Here is a 23463-nt window from a genome sequence, read left to right on the forward strand (position 1 = left end):
AATCATACTGTATACCACGGGTGTGACAACATTTATTTTCACTGCTCTAATTGCGTTGGTAACCAGTTTATAATAGCAATAAGGCACCTCAGGGATTTGTGATATATGCCCAATATACCACTCCGCGTTGCGTCGTGCATAAGAACATCCCTTAGCCGTGGTATATTGGCCATATACCTCACCCCCTCTGGCCTTATTGCTTAATTATACAACAGGTGGGTCTAATCCTGGACGCTGATTGGTTAAAACCGCATTCCAGCTGGTGTCTATTCCACAAGTTACCACTAGCTAAAGCTGTGACATTGAAATGACTATTTTACTATCTCCCATTATTTTTTTATTAGAAATTAGTTTTCAATAGCGTAGATTTATATAAAACTTGCGGTCTGTCTCTCTGACATTTGTAACGTTGTTTCAATATTGAAATTCGATCTCCAGCTGTAAAGTAAAATAGTCAAAAAGGAGGAATGGCCCAGGTAGTGAACATGAATCGCATGCTCAATCTGTGCAATTCTATTTCACATGACAACTTTAGTTCCACTTGCATTGTCTCTTTCAGCACTTTGGAAATCATGCACATTCTCATCTCAGACTGTTTGTCATTGCAAGTCCACATCTTACAGTGGTTTGGCCCCAGGGAGGGACAGTACACAACCCACTAGAATTCATGTTTTTCTTTATTCTTGAGACTGTTAGGCTACATATTTCTTTGGCGTTTTCGATGTGGGGCAATTCCACAATAACGGAATTAGGCTGAGACTTTCGAAGTTTAACAAACCAACTTTGAATAATTTACACAGAAAATCTTACAAAAACACATTTACTGAAAGAACTGTGCAGATGCAATGTTTGGTAACAGAATTACAGTAAAATCTCCCACAGTTTTTTTTATGCGACCATATTTTCCAAAAACTCTTAAATATCTGATCTGAATTAAGATTCAAAGATGTCTGCAGAAAGAATGGGGTGTCAGCTATGACTTACCTAAACATCAGACTGTTACCAAGGTTACCCCGTGGATATTCCGTTTAAAAGAAGTCTGCCTAAAAAAGACGCAAGAGTCTCTACAAGCCAGCATGTTGAGTAAAATTATATTTACACTTACTTTACCGGTTGTCCGTGCTGTTGGTCTTTTTGATGGTAGGAGGTGGAGATAGGGTATCCCCAGGAAAGTGTTGTTTACCCAACATTTTGTGGCGCCGATGGGTTCTGCAGTTTGTATTTTCAATCTCCTGACGCGTTACACGTGATACACAATATGTAAACAATAGCCGAACGTAGTCGAACCGACACACGTTTCCTCGCAATCAGCTGGAAGTGTTTGATCTGTGGTTCGGTTAGGCTCATCTATATTGTGCAAGTGTTTATCACGTGTGTCAGTATTAAAAATAGAAAACCGGAAATACAAATCGATATACAGACCAGCGTACTGAAGGTCGGGTTGATAACGCTTCACAGTGGTTATTTTGTCTCAGATTACCGCCGGACAATAAGTTGAAATGACTTTTGTCCAACATTCTGACTTGTATTGGGTCTGTTCGGGAATGCTAAGCCTACATGTTAGAGACGAGAGTGTAAGTATTTATTTATCGGATTCTAAAAGAGGCTAAGACATGACACCTTGAGTTTGAAAACATTTATTTTGGTTGTTCTTGAAATGTTCCGTATTGACTGACCTTCATGTCTTAAAGTAATGATGAACTGTCGTTTATCTTTGCTTATTTGAGCTGTTCTTGCCATAATATGGACTTGGTCTTTTACCAAATAGGGCTATCTTCTGTATACCAGCCCTACCTTGTCACAACACAACTGATTGGCTCAAACGCATTAAGAAAGAAAGAAATACCACAAATTAACATCTAACAAGGCACACCTGTACATTGAAATGCATTCCAGGTGACTACCTCATGAAGCTGGTTTAGAGAATGCCAAGAGTGTGCAAAGCTGTCATCAAGGCAAAGGGTGGCTACTTTGAAGAATCTCAAATATAAAATATATTTTGATTTGTTTAACACTTTTTGGGTTACTATATTATTCCATATGTGTTATTTCATAGTTTTGATGTCTTCATTATTATTCTACAATGTAGAAAATGGTACAAATAAAGAAAAACCCTGGAATGAGTAGGTGTGTCCAAACTTTTGACTGGTACTGTATGTATCACAAGTTTGGACATCACAGTCCAGCATATTAGAGTACAGCACATCAGAGTAGAGTTCAGCACAGTATAGTACAGTACATTATACTGTACTCTACTTTACTTTTCTTAACTGTACTCTACTGTTCTTCACTTTACTATACTGTGGTGTCCAAACATGTGAAACATAGACGTCTATGATTGGTTCAGATTTGGTCCGGTCAACAAACATGGACGTCTATATTTGGGCCAAATCAAGGCCGGTCCGGACCAGCCCAAAATCGATGTCTGTGGACATTGAAATCAAGGCCAGGGCAGACTGACCAAATTTAAAATACTTTTCAAGTCTGTGGACGTCCAGTGTCGGTTGGTGCTCTGTGGGTGCGGATGCAGTAAAAGGAAAGAGGGGGGTATCATGAGTAGGTGTCAGTAAGAGCCGGGAGAGGTAACATTAACTGGAGAGAGAGAGGGTTGTCCATGCTGTTTTCACACTCGCTTTGACCGCTAGACGACGGAAAGAGAAAGAAAACAGTTGTGAGCTGAACATAACAGTATGCCAGTGGAAGGGAGAACAGTAGCAGGTGACCAAACTGTGGTTTGTGACTACTATGATTTCCCATTGTAGCCAATTCAATTGTAGTAATTCCGTTACTGATTTTCCAGTAATTCTGTTACCAGTTTGGTAACAGAATTACAAGTTTTCAATCACTTAATAATTCATAAACAAAAATGGATATTAGTAAAACACGAACTAATTTGTAGGTCTACCTTTTACTTGTTACTTCTGTGAACTTTCATTATCCTCCCTCATGAGGTAGAGAAATAAGAAAATATTTTAAAGATATGTTGGGTTTTGTTACAAGGAAATGTTTCTTAAACTGTTAAGACTCTTTGTCGGCTCCTTTTCCATCTGTTTGACCAGAAATCAAAGCCATTACTTATGCCTAATTTTTAAGATGGAAAATGTTTGAAAAATGTATCTATGCCTTAATTTTCCAAAAAGAAAGACTTTTTCTCACGCATCCCGCTGTAAAGTGACGCCAAAGTGAACCTTAGAGTTATTGACAAGACAAATAATGACCCCTAATATGAGGTCAAGCATTGCAACACAAGTCTTTAGAATGATTGATGGTTACTCGTTATGATGACTGATTACAGCTAAACAAACAGGCCTACAAGGGAAGTGGAGCACCTCAGACATTTCAGTGCAGCACAGAGGGAGCCTCTCTTTTCTAGCTAGTTCACATATCTCCTCTTGTAGTCAAGGCTAAGGGAACTCTGTCATAAAGATCTGTGGTGAAGGCCTATGTCAAAATGCAGATCACTCTTAGAAAGCACTACAGGTCCACTACTGCATGCTCTGATATCCCCACACTTCCCCTGCATATTAGTCTGATGTATATTTAGCCCTCTTGATGTAATAATAGTGCACTTCCTATCCACCACTGCTGGAACCCTGGCTATATCAGATCCAACAACTCATAGGTTAATCCAGACTCTCATACTCCGGTTTGCTGTGACATTGACACCAGGGTTGTGGCTGGATCTCTCCAGGATATCCCCTATTATAGAGGCCAAACCGAGCCAGGCATCATCCTTAATATACCCAGCTCTGGCAGCTGTCCTGCAGGCTAGGGCTCAAATCCACTCTCCTCATCTCCTATTCCATTCACAGATCCTACACTACATTCCACTGCAGTGTTCTCATCACAGTAGCACAGTGGGTCTCAGAAAGCTTTCCTCTAAGTTGATTAACTTCCTTGATTATGTTAAGAATTTGAAATTGTTCTTTCAAGTAATAGTATGTTAATTTATAGTGAGCTGTTTGATTTGTGATTGACTGAGCTCTCCATATGTTTACTCCCCCCCCCCCCCCTTTTCTCTTTCTTCTGTCTCTCTTTCTTACTCTCTTATCTCTCCAGAGGAGGCAAGGACTAAAGTGGCCTCCTTCACCTCCTCTGTCTTCAACCTGATGAATGCCATCATGGGCAGTGGCATCCTGGACCTTGCCTACGCAATGGCCAACACCGGTATAGTGGACTTCTGGTGAGTAGAACAGATGCAAGCATATTTAAAAGTTGAAATCTAGAGCTGCCCCCTAACTCCTTGGTTTTGTGCTCACTACTCAGCTCTTTCTCTAGAAGCTCCACGCCTCTACACCCATCTCCTTTAGCAGTGAAATGATAACTGTAGATTGTTCTAGATGTAATCATTTGAGCTGCAGAGACCGAGTGGACAGGAGTCAGTATTCACCACAGTGTGTCACTTTGATGTGAATGTGGTGAATACTGACTCCTGTCCACTCGGTCTCTGCAGCTGCTGCTAGTGTCCAGTCTGGCAGCTTACTCTATACACCTCTTACTGATGCTGTGTGAGCTGCCATTCAGATCTCCACTCAAACATCAGTTGAATTTGATTAGGCTGCCACAGTGTAATGTCAATTTAGCTCTTTCTTTCTTTTTTTTTCTTTCTTTTTTTAAAACTCTATATACGAACAATAACTTATAGACGCACACAAACAATGACTACATCTCATGTGCCCAAACCTGCATGCTCACAACTCCATCCCTATTGCCTGCATTATTGTTTGCCACTTGGCCTTAAATTGTACCAATTTGTTTTTCTCGATCGCCCATGCTATTTCATTATTTCAATACTAAATAATTAGATTTTTCCATTGTGTTAATGATGGTTTTTAGTATACGTTTTTTCAAGATGAGTGATGAGAAGACACCCAACTTTCTAGCTCTGCCCACAACTTCCGGAATTTATAGCATTCCTAAAAAGCATGGATTATTGAGTCATTTTTCGTTTTACACTTAGGACATGACTCTGCCGTTGTGCTGTAGAATTTATGAGTTTTGTCTCTTGTATAATGCATTCAATACATTAGTTTATACTGTCATTTCGTTAGTTATGCTCCAATCAGTTCTTTTTAAGTCTTGGTTCCAATAGTTTATATTTTTTTCTAAGAGATTGTCAGTTGGGTAGGCTCTCTGCAAGATTTTGTATGTCTTCCCTATCATATGAACATACTTTTCGGACTCAAATAAGATTCCATCAAGGTTGCTTTGATGTCCAAAAGATTTCAAATCGAAATTTCGTGAAATGTAACTTTTTAAGTTGCATGTATTTGAAACTATCTACATTGGTCAGTCCAAAATTACTTTTGAATTCTGTCATCAAAATAAATGTATTTCCTGTTACCAAGTCATTTACAGTTTCTATGCCTTTAGTTTTCCATGTAGACCAATTTATTGTTGAATTCTGAAAAGCTATTTAAGGATTGTTCCATAAGGTTGTGTTTTTAGGAGTGATATTGGTTCTTGTAGAATACGTGTCATTTTCTTCCATATTCTTAGTGTTCTTAACTATAAAGTTGTTAATGTTTTTTGCTTTATCCTTTGAAAATAGACACGTAAACAGATTCTGGGGATGAGCATGCAGATCTTCAATATGTTCCCATTTAGTGCATTTAACTATATGTCGCAAGTAAAAGCCTTTAGTAGCGAGTTGATACAATTCCAAGTCTGGAAGGTTAAAACCACCCTCAGACTTAGGAAGATGTAAAACTTTCCTTTTTATTCTATGAATTTGATTTGCCCATATAAAGTCTGTTATGACCGAGTATACTTTTTTAAAGAATGTCTTTGGTGGGGTAATTGGTATTACTGAAAATAAATACAAAAACCATGCCATTCTAAAGAGGTTTGTTCTTCCTGTAAGATTTATGTGAAGATTTTTCAATTTAATTAGATCTGCTTTCATATTGTTGAGTAATGGAATAAAGTTCTTTATAAACTCAGCAAAAAAAGAAACGTCCCTTTTTCAGGACCCTGTCTTTCAAAGATAATTTGTAAAAATCCAAATAACTTCACAGATCTTCATTATAAAGGGTTTAAACACTGTTTCCAATGCTGTTCAATGAACCATAAACAATTAATGAACATGCACCTGTGGAACGGTCGTTAAGACACTAACAGCTTACAGACGGTAGGCAATTAAGGTCACAGTTATGAAAACTTAGGACACTAAAGAGGCCTTTCTACTGACTGAAAAACACCAAAAGAAAGATGCCCAGGGTCCCTGCTCATCTGTGTGAACGTGCCTTAGGCATGCTGCAAGGAAGCATGAGGACTGCAGATGTGGCAATTAATTGCAATGTCCGTACTGTGAGACGCCTAAGACAGCACTACAGGGAGACAGGACGGACAGCTGATCGTCCTCGCAGTGGCAGACCACGTGTAACAACACCTGCACAGGATCGGTACATCCAAACATCAGACCTGCGGGACAGGTACAGGATGGCAAGAACAACTGCCCGAGTTACACCAGGAACGCACAATCCCTCCATCAGTGCTCAGACTGTCCACACTAGGCTGAGAGAGGCTGGACTGAGGGCTTGTGTGCCTGTTGTAAGGCAGGTCCTCACCAGACATCACTGGCAACAACGTCGCCTATGGGCACAAACCCACCGTCGCTGGACCAGACAGGACTGGCAAAACGTGCTCGTCACTGATGAGTCGCGGTTTTGTCTCACCAGGGGTGATGGTCGGATTCACATTTATCGTTGAAGGAATGAGCGTTACACCGAGGCCTGTACTCTGGAGCGGAATCGATTTGGAGGTGGAGGGTCCGTCATGGTCTGGGGCGGTGTGTCACAGCATCATCGGACTGAGCTTGTTGTCATTGCAGGCAATCTCAACGCTGTGCGTTACAGGGAAGACATCCTCCTCCCTCATGTGGTACCCTTCCTGCAGGCTCATCCTGACATGACCCTCCAGCATGACAATGCCACCAGCCACACTGCTCGTTCTGTGCGTGATTTCCTGCAAGACAGGAATGTCAGTGTTCTGCCATGGCCAGCGAAGAGCCCGGATCTCAATCCCATTGAGCACGTCTTGGACCTGTTGGATCGGAGGGTGAGGGCTAGGGCCATTCCCCCCCAGAAATGTCCGGGAACTTGCAGGTGCCTTGCTGGAAGAGTGGGGTAACATCTCACAGCAAGAACTGGCAAATCTGGTGCAGTCCATGAGGAGGAGATGCACTGCAGTACTTAATGCAGCTGGTGGCCACACCAGACACTGACTGTTACTTTTGATTTTGACCCCCCCTTTGTTCAGGGACACATTATTCAATTTCTGTTAGTCACATGTCTGTGGAACTTGTTCAGTTTATGTCTGTTGTTGAATCTTGTTATGTTCATACAAATATTTACACACGTTAAGTGTGCTGAAAACAAACGCAGTTGACAGTGAGAGTTTGTTGTTTATTGTCACTTATTAAGCATCCTAAGTATTTATTTTTTGTGGTCCACTTAAAGGATTGCTGTAAATCGTGAGTTATAATTTTTCTTATTGCCGTTATTTTGGTTTTTTTCACGTTAATTTTATATCCTGAGATTGTTTTGTATTATGAAAATATTTTTTAGCAAAGGGGGCATTACGTTTTCAATATTGGTCAGGTATATCAGGAGATCATCTGCAAATAAGTTTGGTTTATATTCATTTTTACCAATACTGATACCTGTTACATTTGGGTCCTGTTTAATTATTTTTGCAAGCAGTTCAATTGCCAGTGCAAACAGGAGGGGGAGAGGGGATGTACCCCTTTCTAAAGCAATTTAATTAGATAATATATTATTTGTGTATTTTTGGTTTAGGACATTTATACAATATTTTTATAAAATGTATTATTTCAGCTGGAAAGTTTTTAAAGCTTCCAAAGTTTTGAATAGAAAAGGTCATTCAAGATGGTCGAAAGCCTTTTCGGCATCTACAGCCTTTTATTGATAAGTCTATTTCTTGTTTTTTTGCGTATTGTATTAAACTGAAACATGTTCTTGTATTTGTTTGTAAGTGTCTATTTTTAATAAACCCTGTTTGATACAGTGCATTCGGAAAGTATTCACACCCCTTGACTTTTTCCACATTTTGTTACGTTACAGCCTTATTCTAAAATAAAAAAAATGTCACTCATCAATCTACACACAATACTCCATAATGACAAAGCGAAAACAGGTTTTTAGAAAGTTTTGGAAAAAAAAAAAAAAAAAAAAAATGGACCCTTTGTTATGAGACTCAAAATTGAGCTCAGGTGCATCCTGTTTCCATTGAACATAGTTTTTTTTTTGGGGGGGGGGGGGGGTAAATCAGCTTAATATTGCAGATTGTAACTTCCATCGATGTAATTGTCTGCATCACTTCCAATCCCCCATGTTTTTATTTATTTATATATACAGTGAGGGAAAAAAGTATTTGATCCCCTGCTGATTTTGTACGTTTGCCCACTGACAAAGAAATGATCAGTCTTATTTTAATGGTAGGTTTATTTGAACAGTGAGAGACAGAATAACAACAACAAAATTGAGAAAAACGCATGTCAAAAATGTTATAAATTGATTTGCATTTTAATGAGGGAAATAAGTATTTGACCCCCTCTCAATCAGAAAGATTTCTGGCTCCCAGGTGTCTTTTATACAGGTAACGAGCTGAGATTAGGAGCACACTCTTAAAGGGAATGCTCCTAATCTCAGCTTGTTACCTGTATAAAAGACACCTGTCCACAGAAGCAATCAATCAATCAGATTCCAAACTCTCCACCATGGCCAAGACCAAAGAGCTCTCCAATGATGTCAGGGACAAATTGTAGACCTACACAAGGCTGGAATGAGCTACAAGACCATCGCCAAGCAGCTTGGGGAGAAGGTGACAACAGTTGGTGCGATTATTCGCAAATGGAAGAAACACAAAAGCACTGTCAATATCCCTCGGCCTGGGGCTCCATGCAAGATCTCACCTCGTGGAGTTGCAATGATCATGAGAACGGTGAGGAATCAGCCCAGAACTACACGGGAGGATCTTGTCAATGATCTCAAGGCAGCTGGGACCATAGTCACCAAGAAAACAATTGGTAACACACTACGCCGTGAAGGACTGAAATCCTGCAGCGCCCGCAAGGTCCCCCTGCTCAAGAAAGCACATACAGGCCCGTCTGAAGTTTGCCAATGAACATCTGAATGATTCAGAGGAGAACTGGGTGAAAGTGTTGTGGTCAGATGAGACCAGAATTGAGCTGTTTGGCATCAACTCAACTCGCCGTGTTTGGAGGAGGAATGCTGCCTATGACCCCAAGAACACCATCCCCACCGTCAAACATGGAGGTGGAAACATTATGCTTTGGAGGTGTTTTTCTGCTAAGGGGACAGGACAACTTCACTGCATCAAAGGGACGATGGACGGCACCATGTACTGTCAAATCTTGGGTGAGAACCTCCTTCCCTCAGCCAGGGCATTGAAGATGGGTATTCCAGCATGACAATGACCCAAAACACACGGCCAAGGCAACAAAGGAGTGGCTCAAGAAGAAGCACATTAAGGTCCGGGAGTGGCCTAGCCAGTCTCCAGACTTTAATCCCATAGAAAATATGTGGAGGGAGATGAAGGTTCGAGTTGCCAAACGTCAGGCTCGAAACCTTAATGACTTGGAGAAGATCTGCAAAGAGGAGTGGGACAAAATCCCTCCTGAAATGTGTGCAAACCTGGTGGCCAACTACAAGAAACGTCTGACCTCTGTGATTGCCAACAAGGGTTTTGCCACCAAGTACTAAGTCATGTTTTGCAGAGGGGTCAAATACTTATTTCCCTCATTAAAATGCAAATAAATTTATAACATTTTTGACATGCGTTTTTCTGGATTTTGTTGTTGTTATTCTGTCTCTCACTGTTCAAATAAACCTACCATTAAAATTATAGACTGATCATGTCTTTGTCAGTGGGCAAACGTACAAAATCAGCAGGGGATCAAATACTTTTTTCCCTCACTGTATATATATCCTTTAAAAATATATATTCCCCTTTATTACTTTCCAACCCCGCCACCCTTTCCCTACTTGGAGTAAACTAGTGAACAACAATGCTTAGGCCTCTACTTCCATCTTATACTTACTATCTACATTTTATGGACACAGTCAATTTTACAATAATTATATTTTGTTTGTTTTTTCTCCTGAACTTCTTCTACTCTCAACCTCTCCGATCATTTTCATGATGTCCATCCGGTTTGCTTCTATATGCCATATCTTTCTAACTGTGCTCCTTCACAAAAGCTCCCAACCTATAACCTATACACTTATTATGGACACAGTATGCTTTACATTAGTTATCTTGTTATTGTTTGTTGTTCGTTGTTATTAGTCCCATCCTTCAATTCCATTCAACACCTCCCATCTATATTTTAACACCATCCATATAGGATTTCTATTTGCCATATATATTTCAACTGTACTGTGATGTCTTACAAAAGTTCTGAAACTTTCTATTCTCATTGTTTCTACAGATTGTGAATTGAAAATAAACATTTTTGCTAATAGTATTATTATGTTATTGATCGATTGACTATGACATTTCAGATCACCCAGTAGTGCTATCTGCAGGGTTAGCTCCAGGTAAATATTGCAATCCTTTAGCCATTCCTGGACCTGTGTCCAAAAACAAGCTACAAATGGACAGTACCAAAACAAATGATCTAATGATTCTGTCTCTTCGCAGCAAAATCTGCAGAGCTGGGAAGATTGTATCCCCCATATAAATAACATTATATTGGTAGCAAGAATTTTATATAATAATTTAAATTGAAAGATTCTAAGTTTTGAATCCGGTGTCGTTTTGCGTATCAGTTCATAAACACTATGCCATGGGATCGGTACGTCAAAAATCTCTTCCCAACTATTTTTCAATCTATATGGGACGGCTGTCAATCCTTTGGTCCTTAAATGAAACTGATATACTTTTTTATTTATCACAGTTTTCCTTAACCAATTATGTTCTTTAATGCAAGGCAGACCTGTTTCTGCAACTTAATTGGAGTCCACCTGTGGTAAATTCTATTGATTGGACATGATTTGGAAAGGCACACACCTGTCTATATAAGGTCCCAGAGTTGACCGTGCATGTCAGAGCAAAAACCAAGTCATGAGGTTGAAGGAATTGTCCGTAGAGCTCCGAGACAGGATTGTGTCGAGGCACAGATTTGGGGAAGGGTACCAAAACATTTCTGCAGCAATAAAGGTCCCCAAGAACACAGTGGCCTCCATCATTCTTAAATGGAAGAAATTTGGAACCACCAAGACACTTCCTAGAGCTGGCCGTCCGGCCAAACTGAGCAATCGAGGGAGAAGGGCCTTGGTCAGGGAGGTGACCAAGAACCCGATGGTCACTCTGACAGCGCTCCAGAGTTCCTCTATGGAGATGGGAGAACCTTCCAGAAGGACAACCATCTCTGCAGCACTCCACCAATCAGGCATTTATGATAGGTGGCCAGACAGAAGCCACTCCTCAGTAAAAGGCACATGACAGCCCGCTTGGAGTTTGCCAAAAGGCACCTAAAGGACTCTGACCATGAGAAACAAGATTCTCTGGTCTGATGAAACCAAGATTGAACTATTTGGCCTGAATGCCAAGCGTCACGTCTGGAGGAAACCTGGCACCATCCCTACGGTGAAGCATGGTGGTGGCAGCATCATGCTGTGGGGATATTTTTCAGTGGCAGAGACTGGGAGACTGGTCAGGATCGAGGGAAAGATGAACGGAGCAAAGTAGAGAGATCCTTGATTAAAACCTGCTCCAGAGTGCTCAGGACCTCAGACTGGGGCGAAGGTTCACCTTCCAACAGGACAACAACCATAAGCACACAGCCAAGACAAGCAGGAATGGCTTTGGGACAAGTTTCTGAATGTCCTTGAGTGGCCCAGCCAGAGCCCGGACTTGAACCCGATCGAACATCTCTAGAGACCTGAAAATATCTGTACAGCGACACCCCCCATCCAACCTGACAGAGATTGAGAGGATCTGCAGAAAAGAATGGGAGAAACTCCACAAATACAGGTGTACCAAGCTTGTAGCGTCATACCCAAGAAGACACAAGGCTGTAATTGCTGCTAAAGGTGCTTTAACAAAGCACTGCGTAAAGGGTCTGAATACTTATGTAAATGTATTATTTTTTATTTGCAAACATTTCTCAAAACCTGTTTTTGCTTTGTCATTATGGGGTACTGTGTGTAGATTGAGAATCCCCCCCCAATTTTAATCAATTTTATTATTTTGCCATGCTATTGCTTATAAGCTTTGTTATTATTTTATTGTCACAATTTATTAAACGTATGGGACTATAATCAGCAGGGGACTCTACAGATTTTTATGGTTTTAATATAACTGAAATAACTGTTTAAAACATGGAATTAGGATGTACTGAATTGAGTGACATGAGTGTTGTCATTTCTGTAAATAGGGGGTCTACTTTGTCCCAAAATGTTGAATAGAATTATATGGGAAAGCCATCCATTTCTCGTGATTTTCTCTGTGCGAATGTTTAAATGTGATCTAATATTTCTTCTTGGGTTATCTCTGTTTTTAGTGATTTATTTTTTGTCTGCTGATAATTGCTTCAGAGTTGTTGAGAGTTGTTGAGTCTAAGAAGGCTATAGGATCCGTCCAACTGTTTTTTAATTCTGATTTATATACATCATAGAAGCTTTTAAAATGGTAATTAAGCGCTGTTGTTTCTAATTACCGCTTTTGTATCTTTTAAAATTATAACTGCTTTATTCATTTTGAGAGAGCTGCGAGATATTTACCTGATTTATTTGCCATTAAGTAGTATGCTTTGAGTTTAACCTGTAGTTGGCTCACTTCAAAAGTAAAATATCATATTGCTGCTTAGGTTCAGAAATCTTATTTTCTTCTTTACCTTGTAAATATTTTTTTATGGGCATTTTCAAAGATAGTGATTTGTCTTACATTTCTAAATCAGATTTAACTTTTGCAGAGTATGAGATTATCATTCCCATAATGTACGCCTTAAAAGCATCCCAAATTACACTAACGGTCAAAAGTTTTAGAACACTTACTCATTCAAGGGTTTTTCTTTATTTTTACTATTTTCTACATTGTAGAATAATCATGACGACGTCATAATGATGAAATAACACATATGCAGTCATGTAGTAACCAAAAAAGTGTTAAACAAATCAAAATATATGTTATATTTGAGTTTCTTCAAATAGCCACCCTTTACCTTGATGACAGCTTTGCACACTCTTGGCATTATCTCAACCAGCTTCATGAGGTAGTCACCTGGAATGCATTTCAATTAACAGGTGTGCCTTCTTAAAAGTTAATTTGTTGAATTTCCTTCCTTAATGCGTTTGAGCCAATCAGTTGTGTTGTGACAAGGTGGCGGGGGTATACAGAAGATAGCCCTATCTGATAAAAGACCAAGTCCATATTATGGCAAGAACAGCTCAAATAAGCAAAGAGAAACGACACTCCATCATTACTTTAAGACATGAAAGTCAGTCAATCCGGAAAATGTCAAGAACTTTGAAAGTTTCTTCAAGTGCAGTCGCAAAAACCATCAAGGGCTATGATGAAACTGGCTCTAATGAGGACCGCCACAGGAAAGGAAGACCCAGAGTTACCTCTGCTGCAGAGGATAAGTTCATTAAAGTTACCAGCCTCAGAAATTGCAGCCCAAATAAATGCTTCACAGAGTTCAAGTCACAGACACATCTCAACATCAACTGTTCAGAGGAGACTGTGTGAATCAGGCCTTCATGGTCGAATTGCTGCAAAGAAACCACTACTAAAGGACACCAATAATAAGAAGAGACTTGCTTGGGCCAAGAAACACGAGTAATGGACATTAGACCGGTGGAAATTTGTCCTTTGGTCTGGAGTCCAAATTTGAGATTTTTGGTTCCAACTGCCGCGTCATTGTGAGACGCAGTGTGGGTGAACGGATGATCTCCTCATGTGTATTTCCCACCGTAAAGCAGGGAGGAGGAGGTGTTATGGTGTGGGGGTACTTTGCTGGTGACACTGTCTGTGATTTATTTAGAATTTAAGGCACACTTAACCAGCATGGCTACCACAGCATTCTGCAGCGTTACGCCATCCCATCTGGTTTGGCTTAGTGGGACTATCATTTGTTTTTCAACAGGATAATGACCCAACACACCTTCAGGCTGTGTAAGGGCTATTTTACCAAGAAGGAGAGTGATGGAGTGCTGCATCAGATGACCTGGCCTCCACAATCCCCCAACCTCAACCAAATTGAGATGGTTTGGATAAGTCGGACGGCAGAGTGAAGGAAAAGCAGCCAACAAGTGCTCAGTAGATGTGGGAACTCCTTCAAGACTGTTGGAAAAGCATTCCAGGTGAAGCTGGTTGAGAGAATGCCAAGAGTGTGCAAAGCTGTCATCTAGGCAAAGGGTGGGTATTTTGAAGGATCTCAAATATAAATATATTTTGATTTGTTTAACACTTTTTTGGTTACTACATGATTCCATATGTGTTATTTCATAGTTTTGATGTCTTCACTATTATTCTACAATGTAGAAAATAGGACAAATAAAGAAAAATCCTTGAATGAGTAGGTGTTCTAAAACTTTTGACCGGTGCATTTTGGGGGTCGGCTTTTCTCTGTCCTCTATGTCTACCTTTGTAATGGTTTTAATTTTTTAGTTCATGTATTTTAATACAGTTCGTGTCCAAAAGATGCACTCTGTTCGTTCTCCAAGTTCTGTCACTAAGAGTATTTTCTATTTGTGTAATTAAGCATGATACCGGAGAATGATCCAATATCACTATATCATGAATTTTTTTAACCAGTAAATTGTTGAGTGCATTTTTGGAAATAGAAATGTAGTCAATTCTTGAATAGCTTTTCTTACTTTGAGAAAAAAAGAAGTATTTTGTAGTTGGGAATAGTAATCCCCAAGTGTCCTGTAAATTATTTTTTTGAGATTACAGGCTCCTAAATTAGCCTTTCGTCTGTCAATCTTATCGATTGTATGATTTAGGTCTCCTGCTAAAATAATAGTTCCTGTCTGGATTTGATCTACTATAGCTTGAATTCTGTCTAAAAACACCAGATTTACCCCTGGTGGGATATACAATGAAATCAGTGTGTATTTATCACCATGTAAGGTACAATTCAACATTTAGAAAACGGCCTTCTTGGTCCGTGTGCTGGGATATAAAGGAAAATGGTGTATTCTTATTTATCAGGATGCCTACACCTCTGCTGTTACTACAGTGGGTGGCAGCATAGGCCTCTCCAACCCTGCTCCTCTTTAAATGTTCAGTTTCTTCAAGAAAACCACATCTGCTGACAATCTCTTTAAGTGTTCGATAACCATATGCTTTTTTCCCCATCATGGTGCCAGTGCACATTCCATGTGATAAATTGGATTTTGTTGGCCTTCACTTGTATAGAATCAAAGTTAACCTTATCTCTTCCGTCTATCATTGAAGAACCAACTAAAACATTTTAGCAGACATTAAATGAGGGTGGTGGGCATTCCATAGAATGGGAGGATCATAGTATAAATACATAGTGATTGTATACATTACATATATAGAGCATGTGGGCTGAGCAGACATTTAACAAAAAACAAGAAAAACTAAGCAAAGTACGTCTTTGCACTTGAGGAGCAATTTTCCCCTTTTGTGGACAAAACATGTTACTACATTACAAAAGCTTACATTTTAACCACATAAAATTTAGTGGAATTATACATCCTTTTTACCTCAGATCGGAGATGTTATTATGAAAGTGTATAGTCATCACTCTCACTAAATCGATTGCCTGAATCAGATTAATATATTTGGTTTGGTACCTTTTGATTTTGTCATATGCACCTGTCTATCGCAGGACTTAACGCCGTTGTCATTTTCAAACTCAAATGGAATGGAAAATTTGCGGTGCTCTCTGTATAAAAGTAGCTGGCCACATTATAATACATGGATTTGACAGTCAAGGTATGGCTCAAACTAAAGCCAACCCCAGTCACTATTTAGAACAACCTGTGGAGAGATGATTCGTTGCTATTATCCAGTCAAAGTGTTGCGTTTCCCATTTTAGTGGTTTGTCTTTTAAAAGAGCGCAAACAGTATACAGTGAGGGGAAAAAAGTATTTGATCCCCTGCTGATTTTGTACGTTTGCCCACTGACAGACATGATCAGTCTATAATTTTAATGGTAGGTTTATTTGAACAGTGAGACAGAATAACAACAACAAAATCCAGAAAAACACATGTCAAAAATGTTATAAATTGATTTGCATTTTAATGAGGGAAATAAGTATTTGACCACTCTGCAAAACATGACTTAGTACTTGGTGGCAAAACCCTTGTTGGCAATTTTATTTTTTATTTATCACAGAGGTCAGACGTTTCTTGTAGTTGGCCACCAGGTTTGCACACATCTCAGGAGGGATTTTGTTCCACTCCTCTTTGCAGATCTTCTCCAAGTCATTAAGGTTTCGAGGCTGACGTTTGGCAACTCGAACCTTCATCTCCCTCCACAGATTTTCTATGGGATTAAGGTCTGGAGACTGGCTAGGCCACTCCAGGACCTTAATGTGCTTCTTCTTGAGCCACTCCTTTGTTGCCTTGGCAGTGTGTTTTGGGTCATTGTCATGCTGGAATACCCATCCACGACCCATTTTCAATGCCCTGGCTGAGGGAAGGAGGTTCTCACCCAAAATTTGACGGTACATGGCCCCGTCCATCGTCCCTTTGATGCAGTGAAGTTGTCCTGTCCCCTTAGCAGAAAAACACCCCCAAAGCATACTGTTTCCACCTCCATGTTTGATGGTGGGGATGGTGTTCTTTGGGTCATAGGCAGCATTCCTCCTCCTCCAAACACAGCGAGTTGAGTTGATGCCAAAGAGCTTGATTTTGGTCTCATCTGACCACCACTTTCACCCAGTTCTCCTCTGAATCATTCAGATGTTCATTGGCAAACTTCAGACGGGCCTGTATATGTGCTTTCTTGAGCAGGGGGACCTTGCGGGCGCTGCAGGATTTCAGTCCTTCACGGCGTAGTGTGTTACCAATTGTTTTCTTGGTGACTATGGTCCCAGCTGCCTTGAGATCATTGACAAGATCCTCCCGTGTAGTTCTGGGCTGATTCCTCACCGTTCTTATGATCATTGCAACTCCACGAAGTGAGATCTTGCATGGAGCCCCAGGCCGAGGGAGATTGACAGTTATTTTGTGTTTCTTCCATTTGTGAATAATCACACCAACTGTTGTCACCTTCTCACCAAGCTGCTTGGCGATGGTCTTGTAGCCCATTCCAGCCTTGTGTAGGTCTACAATCTTGTACCTGGCATCCTTGGAGAGCTCTTTGGTCTTGGCCATGGTGGAGAGTTTGGAATCTGATTGATTGATTGCTTCTGTGGACAGGTGTCTTTTATACAGGTAACAAGATGAGATTAGGAGCACTCCCTTTAAGAGTGTGCTCCTAATCTCAGCTCGTTACCTGTATGAAAGACACCTGGGAGCCAGAAATCTTTCTGATTGAGAGGGAGTCAAATACTTATTTCCCTCATTAAAATGCAAATAAATTTATAACATTTTTTACATGCGTTTTTCTGGATTTTTTTTGTTGTTATTCTGTCTCTCACTGTTCAAATAAACCTACCATTAAAATTATAGACTGATCATTTCTTTGTCAGTGGGCAAACATACAAAATCAGCAGGGGATCAAAAACTTTTTTCCCTCACTGTATGTCATAGTACATGTTTTTATGTCTTGGTCTTCAATAGCTGAGGGACGTCCCAAGGATTCCGGATAGCACGGGCCCAATTGAATCTCAGCTTACGAGCAACAAGGAAAAAGTTGGTTGTATTCGCTAAAAGTTTTTATTAAATTATGAATTTCAGCACCCCGCGGAACGACCACAGCTGTACAGGACAAACATAGGTACAGTTAAGCGTTTTCAGAATTGACCTTTTTACAATAATCAACTGATGGTGATTCAATGTTGTTGCTAGCAAATCCCATGACCAGTTATCAAAACTCAACTCCTCCTCGATATACGAGAACGGAGTTGAGCGTTCCTCAGCTAGGTCTTCAACATATCACAATTTATTTCAGCATATTGATTATGAATTTTGACATTTAAAACCAGTGTTTTGACACTCAGCTATAATACAAAATACATGACAACAGGAAGCAGCAAAAGTGTCATTTTCAACTTATGTTTTAGTAATATAAGAGTACTTTTTACATAATTTCTACTTAATCAGGTAAGAACGAGCCCAAAAACATGCTATGATTTATTGATTTTGATAATATTAGTAAAATTGTGGATCTGTTTTTATACCTAGTACAGTACAACACAGAACACTGTTATGGAATTGTATGGAATCTATTTCGAATCTGCATAGGAAATAATCTATCATACAAGTAAACCCCTTTCAATTATTTGTTTATTCTTGTTGGTGTCGAAATTCACATCCAAAACTTTGAAGGGAAGGTCAGCTTTGTTTCTTTGCTCGTAAATTTTTTCTCAATGTTGCATCCCTGGCTGTAGATCCACTGTCACATTTGAAATTAAGTAGCACCATTAAAAAGTAACATGCCTCAGATCACTGTGATGTGGGTGTGCCTGTTTACAGTCTCAGTGATGTCACAGCCTCGGAGTATCAGATGGGTCTAGGGCGGGGAGTGGGATGGGCTAAGCCTGGGCACATTTCCTGTAACTGCTCGTTTGACTTGTGTTTACTGCGGTCATACTGGGCCTCCTGCTGGAAAACAAAGGGCCCTGCACCACTACTGCTTCCCTGTGTGGCCATTGGCTTGAGTCCCTGATAACCTTTAACCCCAAGCCACTGTCCCCTCTGGCTCCTTCCATATGGGACTGGAACACACTAATTGATCTGATGGTGACCCTCCCAGTCCCACCTCTCACAGTGATGAGAGACCTAATGGGAGTGCCCATCCAACCTCACTCCCTCCCCTTTCCCTCCCTCCCTCCCCCTCCATTCCTCAGCCCTACTTCTCACACAGATGGGAGCCGAGGTGATCTCTCTTGCCCAGTCATTAGCAGCAGGGCTGAGTGGATTATTATTGCCATGCCCTGTGGAATGTTTGTGGTTGTCCCAGCATGGAGCAGTGTGTGAGAGAGGGCCTACGCACTGCCATGCCCCCCTGCGTCTGTCCACACCCCTGTCCCCCTTTTATAAGGGGTGCATTTAGCCCGACTCTGGGTAAACACTTATCTACCCTGCCAAAGGCTGATGGGCCAATTTACCTTAATTAATGCATGGCCTAGGGCTCTCACAGACCCCGGCCCCCTCTCTCTTGATGAGATGAAAGTGCCTCTGTGTTGTGTTAAATACACCCTCCCACTGTGTCCACAGGGTACACACATTCACAATATACAGTACACCAATTCTCCTGTTTTGTTGATAATGTCCTTATTTCAACAACTTTTGATTTGATTGATTTGTATCTTATTTTTATGCTCAAGGCGTTATGTTTTGAAATGTAAGTATTTCCCCACTACCAATGTGTCTGCATTGTGGTGCTTGTGGAAGATGTTGTACACTTACAGTAAACGACTGCATGACTCAAAGGCTGCTTTTACACAGACAGCCCAATTCTGATTTTTTCCACTAATTGTTCTTTTGACCAGTCAGATCAGCTCTTTTGCCCATAAGATCAGAATTGGGCTGCCTGTGTAAACGCAACCTAAGCGATTCCATCATGTTTCATAATGTGGCTCATGGCAAAGTCTGTATGGACATGTGAATCTATTTTATGCATGGTCTAAAAGTAGGCTCAGGTCAGGGCCTGTATCCACAAAGCGTCGGAGTAGAAAATTGGTCTTGCGTGCTGAGAATATTTTACTTCTACTCTAATGGGTACAAATAAAAGCTATGCACGAAGCCTCTTTTAGTCATGAGTCCCACCTTGTTGACAGATATTTAGGAGACATGAGCTGTTCTATCCAGTTAAGAGTTACCAGCAGATGTCTTGATAATAGAAAAAGGCAACGAGTCAGTGGTTCCTGCAGAAAATTATTGCGCAATTGCTTTTTAAAAGTTGTTAAAATAATCTATTGATATTTCTATTTGATCAATCCATAAATAATTTAGCCCTAACTGCAACAGTATCTCTTCCGCTTTTGACAATTTATTTTACATGTGGCCTATTTCACATGATATCTCAAATAATTACAACCACTAGGCTAATAAATAATCACATTTTTCTTTCAATTATTTAATTAACCTACATGTTATTTGAAGTTATCCCTTTGGAGCACAATATCACTATGTAAAAAAAAAAGCCAAAATTGGGAATGCTTATAAGAATTGGGCAATTAAGGCATTTGATTGTGTTCAATGAAAATGATAGACCTTTCAAACGTTTTATGCAACATTATGGGAAAGTGACTACTGTACCAAAGCGATAGAGTTGTTAAACGGTAGTGATGAGTGTGTTGATGTAATATTATCAAAATTCTGCTTTTAACAACCATCAGAATTGGTTAAAAAATATCATACGTCCCAAGACATGCTAACCTCTCACCATTACAATAACGGGAGGTTAGCTTTTTATATCATACGTCCCAAGACATGCTAACCTCTCACCATTACAATAACGGGAGGTTAGCATTTTTGGGGGGCTATTATATTTATGCCTCTAACCTTCTCACTCATCATCATTCATGATTCATTCAGGATTATCTGTTATCATGGTAGCATTCACATTCATTTAGAAGTGTTTAGAAACATATTATAATTTGTATTTATAATAAAAGTTACTCCAAAATGACACAATACATTATTTACCATTCATTTCTATTGGGTAATTCATTTCTAGTGAATTTGTCTCAATACTTTTGGTCCCCTAAAATGGGGGGACTACAGTGGCTTGCGAAAGGATTCACCCCCCTTGGCATGTGGTCCTCTGTAGCTCAGCTGGTAGAGCACGGCGCTTGTAACGCCAAGGTAGTGGGTTCGATCCCCGGGACCACCCATACACAACAACAAAAAAGATGTATGCACGCATGACTGTAAGTCGCTTTGGATAAAAGCGTCTGCTAAATGGCATATATTATTATATATTATATTATTTTTCCTATTTTGTTGCCTTACAACCTGGAATTAAAATGGATTTTTTGGGGGGTTTGTATCATTTGATTTACACAACATGCCTACCACTTTGAAGATGCAAAATATTTTATCTTGTGAAACAAACAAGAAATAAGACTAAAAAACAGAAAACTTGAGCGTGCATAACTATTCACCCCCCCCCCCCCCCCCCCCCCCAAAGTCAATACTTTGTAGAGCCACCTTTTGCAGCTATTACAGCTGCAAGTCTCTTTTTTTTGCCCATTCTTCAAGGCAAAACTGCTCCAGCTCCTTCAAATTGGATGGGTTCCGCTGGTGGAAGACTGAAACAGGTTTCCCTCAAGAATTTCCCTGTATTTAGTGCTATCCATCATTCCTTCAATTCTGACCAGTTTCCCAGTCCCCGCCGATGAAAAACTTCCCCACAGCATGATGCTGCCACCCATGCTTCACTGTGGGGATGGTGTTCTCGGGGTGATATCCAGGCTCTGTCGCAGCCGGCCGCGACCGGGAGACTCATGGGCAGCGCACAATTGGCCTAGCGTTGTCCAGGGTAGGGGAGGGAATGGCCGGCAGGGATGTAGCTCAGTTGATAGAGCATGGCGTTTGCAACGCCAGGGTTGTGGGTTCAATTCCCACGGGGGACCAGTATGAAAAATATATATATATATATATATATATATATATGTGTTCACTAACTGTAAGTCGCTCTGGATAAGAGCGTCTGCTAAATGACTAAAATGTAAAATGTAATGAGAGGTGTTTGGATTGCACCAGACATAGCGTTTTCCTTGATGGCCAAAAAGCTTAATTTTTGTCTCATCTGACCAGAGTACCTTCTTCCATATGTTTGGGGTGTCTCCCACATGCCTTTTGGCGAACCTCAAACGTGTTTGCTTATTTTCTTCTTTAAGCAATGGCTTTTTTTTGGCCACTCTTCCGTAAAGCCAAGCTCTGTGGAGTGTACGGCTTAAAGTGGTCCTATGGACAGATACTCCAATCTCCGCTGTGGAGCTTTGCAGCTCCTTCAGTGTTATCTTTGGTCTCTTTGTTGCCTCTATGATTAATGCCCTCCTTGCCTGGTCAGTGAGTTTTGGTGGGCGGCCCTCTCTTGGCAGGTTTGTTGTGGTGTCATATTCTTTCAATTTTTTTATAATGGATTTAATGGTGCTCCGTGGGATGTTCAAAGTTTCTGATCTTTTTTTATCCCAACCCTGATCTGTACTTCTCCACAACTTTGACCCTGACCTGTTTGGAGAGCTCCTTGGTCTTCATGGTGCCACTTGCTTGGTGGTGCCCCTTGCTTAGTGGTGTTGCAGACTCTGGGGCCTTTCAGAACAGGTGTGTATATGTACTGAGAACATGTTTATTTAACTAATTATGTGACTTCTGAAGGTATTTGGTTGCACAAGATCTTATTTAGGGGCTTCATAGCAAAGGGGGTGAATACATATGCATGCACCACTTTTCTGTTATTTATTTTTTTGAATTTGTTGAAACAAGTTTTTTTTTTAATTTCACTTCACCAATTTGGACTATTTTGTGTATGTCCATTACATGAAATCCAAATAAAAATCAATTTAAATGACAGGTTGTAATGCAACAAAATAGGAAAAACGCCAAGGGGGATGAATACTTTTGCAAGGCACTGTATGTACAAAAAGTGCTGTAATTTTAAACAGTTCACCCGATATGGATGAAAATATCCTTAATTTAAAGCTGACAGTTTGCACGTTAACCTCATAGTTATTGTATAATTTCAAATCCAAAGTGCTGGATTACAGAGCCAAAATAACAACAAAATTGTCACTGTATTAGGCTGTATTAGGCAAGAATTAAGAGTAGGCAAAGTGATCCTGTCAAAGTGATCCTGTCAAGTTTTACCATTGCAACATTGCAACATCACTGTTGTCTGAAGCTTGCTATTGAGTTCACAGCTGGTGATGCCTCATCGCGATTGGTAATTCCCCATCATTTGCAACAATGTCAATGAGGGTCATGACTATCTTTCCTTTGCGGTACCTCAAGCTGTCTGTCGTGATTACCAGCTGAGAAACTTTTATGAGTTGATTTTACTGCTGGCTCAGAGTTTGTCTGAGCAGTATTTTAACATCATCCTTAAACCTACTCTGAGCTGGGAGCTTTTTTTGTGTTAAACAAGTTTGAACAGGATTCCTAAAACCTTTTCTGAGACGCTTTGTCGATACAGCCCCTGGTCTCTGGTCCACATGACAGACTTCACATTAAACTCCAGGAAAGGTGTTGTCATGTACTGTATTTACCATAGTGTATGTGAGCTGAACTGAGCTCTAAGAGAATGTGTGAGCCAGGAATATCACACTGTAGCCATACCACTGGGCTATTATATCTGAGGAAGGGAGATTACTGGCACCCCCA

This window comes from Coregonus lavaretus (assembly GCF_964263955.1).
Source record: "Coregonus lavaretus genome assembly, chromosome: 18".
Classification (NCBI taxonomy): Eukaryota; Metazoa; Chordata; class Actinopteri; order Salmoniformes; family Salmonidae; genus Coregonus; species Coregonus lavaretus.